We start from the raw sequence: 13,056 nt of genomic DNA, 5'->3' as shown, positions 1-13,056 counted from the left end.
AAGGTATTCTGTCACCCCCAAACTCGAAGGTGAGCTAAGCCCGCCAGCATCAGGGGCTTATCTACAGCATTCTGGAAATAAATAAAAAATTGCTTGCTAAAACATTTTTGAGGAAAGAAAAATGATTTTTTATTTTCACGGCTCTGCGTCATAAACTTCTGTGAAGCACTTGGGGGTTCAAAGTGCTCACCACATAACTAGATAAGTTCTTTGGGGGGCCTAGTTTCCAAAATGGGGTCACTTGTTCGGGGTTTCTACTGTTTAGGCACATCAGGGGCTCTGCAAACTCAACGTGACGCCCGCAGACCATTCCATCAAAGTCTGCATTTCAAAAGTCACCACTTCCCTTCCGAGCCCTGACGTGTGCCCAAACAGTGGTTTACCCCCACATATGGGGTACCAGCATACTCAGGACAAACTGGGCAACAACAATTGGGGTCCAATTTCTCCTGTTACCCTTGTGAAAATAAAAAATTGCTTGCTAAAACATTTTTGAGGAAAGAAAAGTGATTTTTTATTTTCACGGCTCTGCGTTATAAACTTCTGTGAAGCACTTGAGGGTTTAAAGTGGTCACCGCACATCTAGATTAGACCTCCCATGGAACTAGTTTCCAAAATGGGGTCACATGTGGGGGAGCTCCAATGTTTAGGCACACAGGGGCTCTCCAAACGTGACATGGTGTCCGCTAACGATTGGAGCTAATTTTTCATTCAAAAGTCAAATGGCGCTCCTTCTCTTCCGAGCCTTGCCATGTGCACAAACAGTGGTTTACCCCCACATGTGAGGTATCGATGTACTCAGGAGAAATTGCCCAACACATTTTAGGATCCATTTTATCCTGTTACCCATGTGAAAATGAAAAAATTGAGGCTAAAATAAATTTTTTGTGAAAAAAAGTACTTTTTCATTTTTACGGATCAATTTGTGAAGCACCTGGGGGTTCAAAGTGCTACTTATGCATCTAGATAAGCTCCTTGGGGGCTCTAGTTTCCAAAATGGGGTCACTTGTGGGGGAGCTCCAAAGTTTAGGCACACAGGGGCTCTCCAAACGCGACATGGTGTCCGCTAAAGATTGGAGCCTATTTTTCATTGAAAAAGTCAAATGGCGCTCCTTCCCTTCCTTGCCCTGTCGTGCGCCCAAACAGTGGTTACCCCCACATATGGGGTATCGGCGTACTCAGGACAAATTGTACAATAACTTTTGGTGTCCAGTTTCTCTTTTTACCCTTGGGAAAATAAAAAAAATTGTGGCTAAAACATCATTTTTGTGACTAAATAGTTAAATGTTCATTTTTTCCTTCCATGTTGCTTCTGCTGCTGTGAAGCACCTGAAGGGTTAATAAACTTTTTTGAGCACCTTGAGGGGTGCAGTTTTTAGAATAATGTCACTTTTGGGTATTTTCAGCCATATAGACCCCTCAAACTGACTTCAAATGTGAGGTGGTGCCTAAAAAAAATGGTTTTGTAAATTTCTTGTAAAAATGAGAAATTGCTGGTCAAATTTTAACCCTTATAACTTCCTAGCAAAAAAAAAAAATTTCTTCCAAAATTGTGCTGATGTAAAGTAGACATATTTATTAACTATTTTGTGTCACATAACTCTCTCGTTTAACAGAATAAAAATTCAAAATTTGAAAATTGCGAAATTTTCAAAATTTTAGCCAAATTTCCATTTTTTTCACAAATAAACGCAAAAATTATCGACCTAAATTTACCACTAACATGAAGCCCAATATGTCACGAAAAAACATTCTCAGAACCGCTAGGATTCGTTGAAGCGTTCCTGAGTTATTACTTCATAAAGGGACACTGGTCAGAATTGCAAAAAACGGCCAGGTCATTAAGGTCAAAATAGGCTGGGTCATGAAGGGGTTAAAGTTTGCAACAAACCACCTGGGAGATACACCAAACATGTGGAAGAAGGTGCTCTGGTCAGATGAAACCAAAATCGAACTTTTTGGCAACAATGCCAAATATGTTTTGCATAAAGGCAACACAGCTCATCACCCTGAACACACCATCCCCACTGTCAAACATGGTGGTGGCAGTATCATGGTTTAGGCCTGCTTTTTTTCAGCAGGGATGGGGAGGATGGCTAAAATTGATGGGAAGATGGATGGAGCCAAATACAGAACCATTCTTGACGAAAACCTGCTGGAGTCTGCAAAAGACCTGAGACTGGGACGGAGATTTGTCTTCCAACAAGACAGTGATCCCCAAACAAAGCAAAATCTACAATGGAATGGTTCACAAATAAACGTATCCAGGTGTTAGAATGGCCAAGTCAAATTCCAGACCTCAATCCTATCGAGAATCTGTGGAAAGAACTGAAAACTGCTGTTCACAAATGATCTCCCTCAAACCTCACTGAGCTTGAGCTGTTTGCCAAGGAAGGATGGGCAAGAAATTCAGTCTCTCGATGTACAAAACTGGTAGAGACATACCACAAGCGACGTGCAGCTCTAATCGCAGCAAAAGGTGTTGCAACAAAGTATTAAAGGCCCCTTCACATTAAGCGACGCTGCAGCGATACCGACAACGATCCGGATCGCTGCAGCGTCGCTGTTTGGTCGCTGGAGAGCTGTCACACAGACCGCTCTCCAGCGACCAACGATGCCGGTAACCAGGGTAAACATCGGGTAACTAAGCGCAGGGCCGCGCTTAGTAACCCGATGTTTACCCTGGTTACCATCCTAAAAGTAAAAAAAAACAAACACTAGATACTTACCTAACGCTGTCTGTCCTCCAGCGCTGCGCTCTGCTTCTCTGCTCTCCTCCTGTACTGGCTGGGAGCCGGAAAGCAGAGCGGTGACGTCACCGCTCTGCTTTCCGGCTCACAGCCAGTACAGGAGGAGAGCAGAGCACAGTGCTGGAGGACAGACAGCGTTAGGTAAGTATCTAGTGTTTGTTTTTTTTTACTTTTAGGATGGTAACCAGGGTAAACATCGGGTTACTAAGCGCGGCCCTGCGCTTAGTTACCCGATGTTTACCCTGGTTACCAGTGAAGACATCGCTGGATCGGTGTCACACACGCCGATCCAGCGATGTCTCCAGGGAGTCCAGCGACGAAATAAAGTTCTGGACTTTATTCAGCGACCAACGATCTCCCAGCAGGGGCCTGATCGTTGGTTGCTGTCACACATAACGATTTCATTAACGATATCGTTGCTACGTCACAAATAGCAACGATATCGTTAACAATATCGTTATGTGTGAAGGTACCTTAAGTTAAAGGGGCCAAATAATATTGCATGCCCCATTTCTCAGTTTTTGAATTTTCACTAAAATTTAAAATAACCAATAAATTTCTTTCAACTTCACAATTGTGTTCCACTTGTTGATTCTTCACCAAAAATTTACATTTAGTATCTTTATGTTTGAAGCATGATATGTGGGAAAAGGTTGAAAAGTTCCAGGGAGCGGAACACTTTCTCAAGGAACTGTATATTTTTGCAGACATGCTCTACACAATAAAAGTCACAACTCTTGGCATACAGGTTTTCCTCATAAGTAATGTCAGTCTGATGTTTGTATGCACACTGCTTTAAATTAGTAATATCCCTATGGAGAAATAATTCAAGCTTTTTAAACCATTTATGTGTGTTCTCCATAGTTGGATTGTACCACATGGGAAGCCTTTCCTGGAGTATATATACCCCTGATCAGTGCATGCCAAGTGTAATCCAGGGGGAAGACCGTTTCTAGGAGAGGGAAAAGCAGAGGTGGACCACAGCTGTGCCATTCCCGCACAAATGCTAACTAGCATACCATGATTCCATTTACACATCCTCATCCTTACAAATTACATAAATCACCTAAAAATCCCACGTCAACAATGACACAACTGCTTTGGCTCTAGTCACATTGCATTTGGACAACATGCTTCATGTATACCTTTACATTATGAAAAAAGAAGAACTCAAACAAAAACCTTACAATTAATGTTTTTAGGTTTGCTTTTGTTTTTATAGGCCAAGAGTATGTCCTTATTCAACTGCCTGACAGTGTAATAATTAGATCATTCTATTTGGAAGTACTGAGAAACAAAAAACTGAACCCCCTAGATCTGAAGAAAGCTGTGCCTAAAATAAATAATATTTACTATACATATATACAATACATGCATGCATGATAGATATATCCCATAGAATGTAAGTCCGCAAGGACAGGGTCTTCTCCCCTCTGTACCAGTCTGTCACTGTAAACCTGCTTACTGTAATCGATATCTATAACCCTGTATGTAACCCCTTCTCATGTACAGAACCATGGAATTAATGGTGCTATATAAATAAATAATAATAATAATATATTCCCCCTCTAGTTTGTAGTTTGCAGTACACGCACAATAAAGTGACATAAGTGACTAGGGGGGACAATATAATGCTCATTTTGACATTAGTCTAACACCCCCACCCCAAATTAGCTAAAAAAGCACATCTGTATTCTGCAGATAATGCAGGAAGGAAATGTGGATGTTACAGGAACAGAGTTGGTTAATGAACAGATTGCTGATATCGCTCTTAGGGTATGTGCACACGTAGAATGGGCCACTGCGGATTTTTCCGCAGCAGATTTGCTAAATCCGCATTGGAAAACCGCTGCGGTTTTTAATGCGGATTTATTGCGGATTCTACTGCGGATTCCGCTGCGGTTTTACATCTGTGGTTTTCTATTGGAGCAGATGGAAAACTGCTGCGGATTCCGCACAAAGAATTGACATGCTGCGGAAAATAATCCGCTGCGTTTCCGCGCGGCTTTTTCCGCAGCATGGGCACAGCGTTTTTGGTTTCCCATAAGTTTACATTGTACTGTAAACTCATGGGAAACTGCTGTGGATCCGCAGCTGAGGAAACGCTGCGGATCCGCAGCAAAATCCGCAACGTGTGCACATACCCTCAGGCTATGTGCACACGTTCAGGAATTCATGCAGAAAATTCCTGTGAAAATCCGGATATTTCTGCCAGATTTCCGCATGAAATCCGCATGCTTTTTTTTGCGCGGCTTTGAGGCGGTTTTTGCGCGGTTTTTTTCCGGACATTTCCCAATGCATTAGACAGTGGGAAAACCGCGAAAAAAAACGCAAAATTAATGAGCAGGTTCATTATTTTTCCGCAATGCGTTTTTCATGCGGAAAAACGCACATGTGCACAGAAGTTGCGGATTTCATTAAAAATGATAGGATGCTTACTGTATGCAGATTATTTGCGGCTTTATAGCGTTTTTATAGCGCAAAAACGCTAAAAAACTGCAAATAATCTGCAACGTGTGCACATAGCCTCACTCAGCCAAGCCAAATGCCAAGTTCACAGTGGGTGTTTTTGCTGCATTTTTTATGTTAACTTTCAGCTGCATTTGACAGTACCTGCTATGTCTAGGAAATTTCAGAAATCTCATGCACAGCTTGCTTTTCTTGTTATCAGTATTTTGCACTTTGCTTGTTTTTTTGAATATAGAGCAGTTCACTTCTAGCGTTTTTTTTTAGCCATTGAATTGAATGGGAAAAAACGCAACAAAAACGCGACCAAAATCTACATTTTTGCTGCAGCTTCTTTCCTGCCAAGCACTCAGGTGTTAATGCAGAAAAAAAAAAAAAATAGCAAAAACGTCCAGTGTGAGCTTAGCCTATATGGTGCTGCCACATTACATGGTCAGCCATTAATTCAGAAAAAGAAGTGCTAGAAGACAATGTAATGTGCATGTGGCGTCTACTCTCTGTACAGCAGACATTTCGGTGAAAATTAATCAGGTATGCCCAATACTTCAGGGGTTTGGCACTAGCTGAACTTCCCTCTCCCCATATATATCACTTGCACACTAAATCAAGCTAAGGGTGTACATGTTCAGCATCTACATTAGAATGGGTTTACCCATCTCTAAGATCCTATCCCAATAGGTAGTAGGTGTAATAATAATATTAGCACATCCCTCCAATTAAAAATTTAGTAGTTTTTCTGATTTGCCATGTCTCTCATCATTTGCAGGACCTAAGGTATCGAAGGTTACGTCCACCTATGAAATGTTAGCCATATTTTTCGGACTGTAAGACTAACTTTTTTTCCTCCCAAAATTTGGAGGAAAATGGAGGGGCGTCTTATAGTCTAGATGTACCTGCTGTGGCTGTGGATGCCTAGGTGGGGGAGCGGCAGCAGCAGGTCACTGGAGGTCGGAGCCAGATGCTGCGGCTAACACCTGTGCCCAATACTAAAGAGAAATATATATTCACTGCTCCCCACCTCTATGCACTGAAGACGTCACCTAAAGGTGGGATGGACTATGGGCGAGGGAAGCAGTGAATATTCATTACACTGTAATAGCGGGCACAGTAGCCACAGAATTCCTGAGCCTGGGAAATCATGGGTGCCCGTTACTAAAGGGAATGAATATTCACGGCTCTCCACTCCCATTCTCTTTCATAGCGGGTAGTGTTAGCCGTAGCCGCCGATTCCTGCCTGCAGCGGCTGGGCGATCACGTGTGCCCATTATTAAAGAGAATTAATATTCACTGCTCCCCGCACCCATGGGAGTGAAAAGCAGTGAATATTGATTCCCTTTACTAGCGGGCACAAGTGATCTCCCAGCAGCAGGAAGCCCACTATTAAAGTGAAACGAATATTCACTGCTCTCCACTTCTATAGTCCCGGGCATGGGGAGCAGTGAGTCTTCCATCAGTTGTCTTCAGCTAGTAAGCAGTGCATGATATTACTGTCATATGCTGCATACAAGCTGAAATCAGCTGCTGGCATCAGAACAGGAAGCTGCAAAGGAGCTCAGGGAAGGCAAGTAGAATTTTTTTTTTTCTGATGGAGGCCATGCATACCAGGATAGGGATGAGGGGGCCATATGTATCAGGATGGGGATGAGGGGACCATGTGTACCTGGATTGGGGACATATACATACATAAATACATACACCAGGATTAGTACAGAAATCACCACATTTTTTGCTTCATTTTTTTTCCTCCCATTTTCCTCCTCTAAAATTTAGGTGCATCTTATAGTCTGAAAAATACAGTAGTAGTTCAAACCATGGAAACCTAAGGTCCTACAATGCCTGCACATGAGGAAAGAAAGACATAGCAAATAAAAAAAAAAAAACTATACTACATTTATAATTGGAGGTATTTGTTAATATTATTACACCTACTACATATTGGGATAGGATTTTGGAAATGGGACTAGCCCTTTAAGATCTCCTGAAAACAGGGCACTGTATCCTTGCCCAGAAAGAAGCGGAAGTGAGCATCCACAGCCTCTGCTTCATTCATTGTCTATGTAGCTGAAAAAAATAGCTGCGTGCTGTGCTGGGATATCCCACATAGACAATGAATGAAACAGAGGACGTGCATGCGCAACTATGCTCTATTCAGGGCAGGGCTGCACAGTCATTATCTTGACATTGATGTGGGTTCAAGGAAGTTATCTCCTATCATACTTTTTCCTGATTTCCCGCCACCCCCTAAAGAAAAAAGTTAAATCATTAGTACCTTTCTTAGATTCTTGTTCATAAAACTATGGTAATATGTCAGTAGGATCAACCCTTCTAAGCCTGTAGGTACCAGAAAACTGAATAAAAGGATACCTTAACCCCTTCATGACCTTGGGATTTTTCGTTTTTCCGTGTTCGTTTTTCACTCCCCTCCTTCCCAGAGCCATAACTTTTTTATTTTTCTGTCAATTTGGCCATGTGAGGGCTTATTTTTTGCGGGACGAGTTGTACTTTTGAACGACATCATTGGTTTTAGCAGGTTGTGTACTAGAAAACGGGAAAAAAAATTCCAAGTGCTGTGAAATTGCAAAAAAAGTGCAGTCCCACACTTGTTTTTTTGTTTGGCGTTTTTACTAGGTTCACTAAATGCTAAAACTGACCTGACATTATGATTCTCCAGGTCAGTACGAGTTCATAGACACCTAACATGTGTAGGTTATTTGTTGCCTAAGTGGTGAAAAAAAAAATCCAAACTTTGCTTAAAAAAAAAAAAAAAAAAAAAAAAAAAAAAAAATTGCGCCATTTTCCGATACTCGTAGCGTTTCCATTTTTCATGATCTGGGGTCGGTTGAGGGCTTATTTTTTGCGTACCGAGATAACGTTTTTAATTATAGCATTTTTGTGCAGATACGTTCTTTTGATCGCCCGTTATTGCATTTTAATGCAATGTCGCGGCGACCAAAAAAACGTAATTCTGGCGTTTCGAATTTTTTTCTCGCTACGCCGTTTAGCGATCAGGTTAATGCTTTTTTTTTTTAATTGATAGATCGGGCGATTCTGAACGCGGCGATACCAAATATGTGTAGATTTGATTTTTTTTTATTGATTTATTTTGATTGGGGCGAAAGGGGGGGCGATTTCAACTTTTATATTTTTTTTTTTTTTTTCACTTTTGCCATGCTTTAATTGCCTCCTTGGGAGGCTAGAAGCAGGCACAGCACGATCGTCTCTGCTATATAGCAGCGATCTGATGTTCGCTGCTATGTAGCAGAAAATCAGGTGTGCTGTGAGCGCCGACCACAGGGTGGCGCTCACAGCTGCCGGCGATCAGTAAACAGAGGTCTCAAGGACCTCTATGGTTACAATTCTGAAGCATCGCCGACCTCCGATCATGTCATGTGACGGGGGTCGGCGATGCGATCATTTCCGGCCGCCTGGCCGGAAGCGATTGTTAAATGCCGCTGTCTGCGTTTGACAGCGGCATTTAACTAGTTAATAGGCACGGGCAGATCAAAACAGCCAACATGTCCCGGCTTTGATGCGGGCTCACCGCCGGAGCCCGCATCAAAGCGGGGCTTCTGACCTCGGATGTACTATCCCATCCGAGATCAGAAAGGGGTTAATATCTGCGATCCGATGTCTTATTCCAGAAAAATCCACATTTTTCCTGATATGTAGATGAGCTGTTACAGATCTGCATGGGAAGCTTCATTCAGGACTTATTTTAAATTAAAAGGGGCATTACCAGTGAGAGACATGTAATGACTGACACTTTGCTCTCAAAATAACACACAGCACTGAGGTGAGATCAGCCAACACAAGACGTGACAGGACACCTGGAGTGCCAATACTTTTTTGTAATGAGAGAAAGTTCACTTCTTCTGTACGGTGATAGCTCTGATCTCACTATAGAGCCATGTTTGACTATGAGAGCAAAGTGTCCGTTATTACATATCTCAAATGGATGAAGTTCCTCAAGGAGATCTGTGTCCAGTCCATAGGTCTTAACTGGTCAATTGTGGAAGAAAAAGATGGATTTCTCTTGAATAAGATATTAGATCACAAATCAAAAGGTATAATTTTTTTTAATTGTATGACCAGCATTCCTCCAAAAGACAGCTCAGGAAGGTTGACCCAACTGAAAGATGCGCTTTAAGAAGCCAGCATTACCAGAAAAGACTAAATAAAAATACAACATAAATAAGACTAAGTTAATACTACAAAAACTCTAAACATCAAAATACAGTATTGGCCAAAAGTTGAGACGGACACAAATTTTGATTTTCACAAAGTTTGGTGCATAAGTCTTTTTAGATCTGTATTTATCAGATGTTCCTATGGTTACGCAAGTACAACTATAGGCATTTCATTAGATTTTCCACTTTTATTGACAAATACAAATTCATGTAAATACTCAATCTTTACTGCAGTGACTGTTCTATTTTAAAGGCTTCTCCCAACGATCCAGGAGCAATTTGGTGATGTGCAAAGCTTTTTCAGCTAATGGAAACCAAGTCAAAAGGCAAAAGTGATAATTAAATGGCTCGGTGAACAAAGCATTGAAATCTTGGGTCCACGGCCAAGAAGCTCCCAAGATCTCAATCCCATTTATGATAGGATTGAGATCATCTCAGCTATGAACTCCGGTGTGAGCCGACTGGCTGGGATAGCGATCACATCACTGATGTGTCTGCTATCCAAATCATCCGGATCTTCTCGGGACAGATATGGATTATCTTCACATCGGACAGGTGAGGGATATGGTTGTTTATTATTTTTCTTTTTCAGGGGAGATGGGCATGGATTAGAGGTTAAGATAAGTATTATGGTTGTTTGCTATATTCTGTCCTTTACAGGTGACATAGGCTTCAGTGGATTAGGTGTAAAAGGTGAGTATAACTTTGCCGTTTATTTTTATTTCAAATAAAGGTGTCAGGGTCTTTATTTTACATAACGGACTTTATTATGGCTGTTTTTATTTTTTCAATCCACCTATTAATAATAATAAGGGGTCCGTTATAGACACAACCCCACAAATCTTACCCTACTTGCCACCGCACCAGGGCATGTGGGATAAGCCAGTCAAAGAGCCAGAATTGATAGATGCCCCTTTTCTGGGATGGCAGCGGGTTGCAGTTTTCAAGTTCAATATTTAAGGCCTCGTACCAGTCTGAGAATACAAGCCCCCAGCTGTCTGCTTTAGCTTGGCTGGTTGTCAGAAATAGGAGGGGACTCCATGAGTTTGTTTTGTTTTTTGTTTTTTAATTATTTAAATAATTTAAAAAAAAAAAAAAAAGTGTGGGGCCTCTCTATTCTTGAAAACCAGCCATGATAAAGCTGACAAGTAAGGGTTGCAGCCCACAGCTGCCGCTTTTGCATGCACTGGTTTAAAAATAAAAATACCTAACTTTTTTTTTTTTTTTTTTTTTTTTATTTCCAGAGAAATAAGGAACACTGTAAATATTGAGTCTTTGCATAAACTTGATGTATTTGTCAATAAAAGTGTAAAAACATATGGAACACTACAAGTGTACTTCAGTGAACATAGTTACATCTGACTTAAAAGCTCTAAAAACACTGAAGCAGCAAACTATGTGACAAGCGAAAATCGTCAGTGTCAAATCTTTTGGCCATGACTGTATATACGGTAGATATTTTGAAACTTTACTGGAGTTCTCCCTAACATCTGGCAGAGCTTTGATACAGTAAATGGTTTAATACCTCCCAATGAGGGAGAATAATTGTGTGTAAATTCTAATGACATCATTGAAATTCCTCAGCACAGTTTAATGCACAGGAGCTCTGCATTTCAAGAACCACCACCATAAAAGGCCAGCAGAGAAATTGGTTGGCGTTTGCTGCTGGCACCATGTGGGAAAACAAAATGAAAAGCAGCTTCACCATTCACTGCCAGAACACGGTCAATGCTGAGATGCATCAAGCCCTTATGAACCACTACCTGGACGTCAGTCATAGGGAAAGCCTCGCATACTGCTGAAGATATTCCACATTCAAAATGGGCAGATTCATGTCCACCAACAACTGAAATGAGACATATAGGAACCATTGCTCCGGTATCCAGAGTGTAACCCAGAGCTGTTCCCAGAGTTATGAACAGATTTACATTCTCCTGGGAGATATCTCTGCCAAATTTTTAAAGGCAAAAAAGAAACCGATCCTTTTCTTAAACCACCATTATACAGGAATTTCTGAATCACAGAGGCTGACAAAATAGATACAATTTCTTTGTTTCTAGTTATTGAAATAGTATTTAAACCAGCAACATATCTATTAAAGCAGCATGATCACCTTCTATAGTGTTACAAAAGCACAACACCCATATAAAACCAGTAACACTTGTAAGATATGGGCCCACAGAGGTAGTGGCCGACATATGACGGATTGGTAATCTCACCAGTTAGTGCTATGGATGGAACCATTGCATCTTCTGTATTAAACTTTTTAAACTCTACATCTCATTTTATGATAAGTGACAGAACAATTCATCACTGAACACTTTAGATTTGCTCACCATTTTCTGAATATTCCGTACAGATTTTTAATAATTGTAATCTGAGAATTTCTTATTTTTTTTTTACAATAATCAAATCATCAAGTATGTTAAACCTTTTTTCCGTGCAGAGTAACACACCGAGGAAAATATTCACAATGTAAAGTGAAATCCAGGTTAGGAATAAATTGCATTGCAAGCAAGTGAAATATGTGGCTTTCTGCAGCAGTAATGCAACCCTCTCGCATACCCCAAGTTTCCATACAGATATGCTACCCCACAGTTATGAAATCGGTCCCATTGTGCTGGGCAAGGACTGTACATGTAGGACCATGGAGTGTATCTGCTGATTTCCCACATGCAGGAAAACCTCTTTATGGTGAGACATTCTTGTCCAACAAGGAAAGCCCTTTAAGGCTATACAATGGTGGCACCCTGAATACAGGGCACATTAACAGTTTATCTACTTGAGGAATGACAAAACTCCACAAGAGGATCAAACACTCATTCAGAAGAGACTATTTATTCCAGAGCAGTGCACTTCATCCTTTAAAAAGCGCTGACAGCATATGGGGGCACACATCCGTAAAACAGCACCTAAAGAAATGTAAGGGCTTTACAGTGTTATTTTATACATGATTATTGTAAGGGTATGTGCACACGATGCGGAAAACGCTGCGGGTCCACAGCAGTTTCCCATGAGTTTACATTACAATGTAAACCTATGGGAAACAAAACACTGTGCACATGCTGCGGAAAAAAACGCGTGTACTTTCCTACCAGTGATGGTTGCCTATAAAGTGGTCTGTAATAGCAATGAGTGGATGTGCACGGATAAGGTGTTATCTGAGCATGCTCAGGTGTTGTCAGAGTATCTTTGGCATGCTCGGATAATATGTTCGAGTCCCCTCGGCTGCATGTCTCGTAGCTGTTAGACAGCCGCAACACATGCAGGGATTACCTGCTTATTTTTAGGCAATCCTCGCATGAGTTGCAGTTGTCGAACAGCTACAAACCATGCAGCTGCAGGGACTCAAAGTATCAGAGCATGTTCGCTCATCACTAGTCTAACGCCTTCCTGTATAGGGGGCTACTTCTCTCTCAAGACGATGTGTTCTCTTATCACACTACCCAAGTCTAGTGCTGCGGCCAGTGAGCTCAGCCGTGCTGCCGAACTGATGAAATGAGCCTCCGAGCTGATCAATTGGCTGCAATGCTGTAAAAATTACGTCAAAGCTACAAACAAACACAGAGAAAAACTCCGCATTATACCTGGGTAGGTTGAGTTAGGGATAGTTTTGGAGAGGTATTTTTCATAAATAAACTGCAGCCAGGACT

General features: G+C 41.3%; 1 protein-coding gene across 11 annotated transcripts in view; it reads right to left on the bottom strand.

The window, feature by feature from the left end:
* Nucleotides 1–13,056, bottom strand: part of MAP4K4 (mitogen-activated protein kinase kinase kinase kinase 4) — a 192,700-nt gene that overhangs the window by 114,565 nt on the left and 65,079 nt on the right. The window lies entirely within an intron of this gene.

Source organism: Ranitomeya imitator, chromosome 3 (genome assembly GCF_032444005.1).
Source record: "Ranitomeya imitator isolate aRanImi1 chromosome 3, aRanImi1.pri, whole genome shotgun sequence".
NCBI classification, from domain to species: Eukaryota; Metazoa; Chordata; class Amphibia; order Anura; family Dendrobatidae; genus Ranitomeya; species Ranitomeya imitator.
This window is presented reverse-complemented; position numbering and strand designations above follow the sequence as displayed.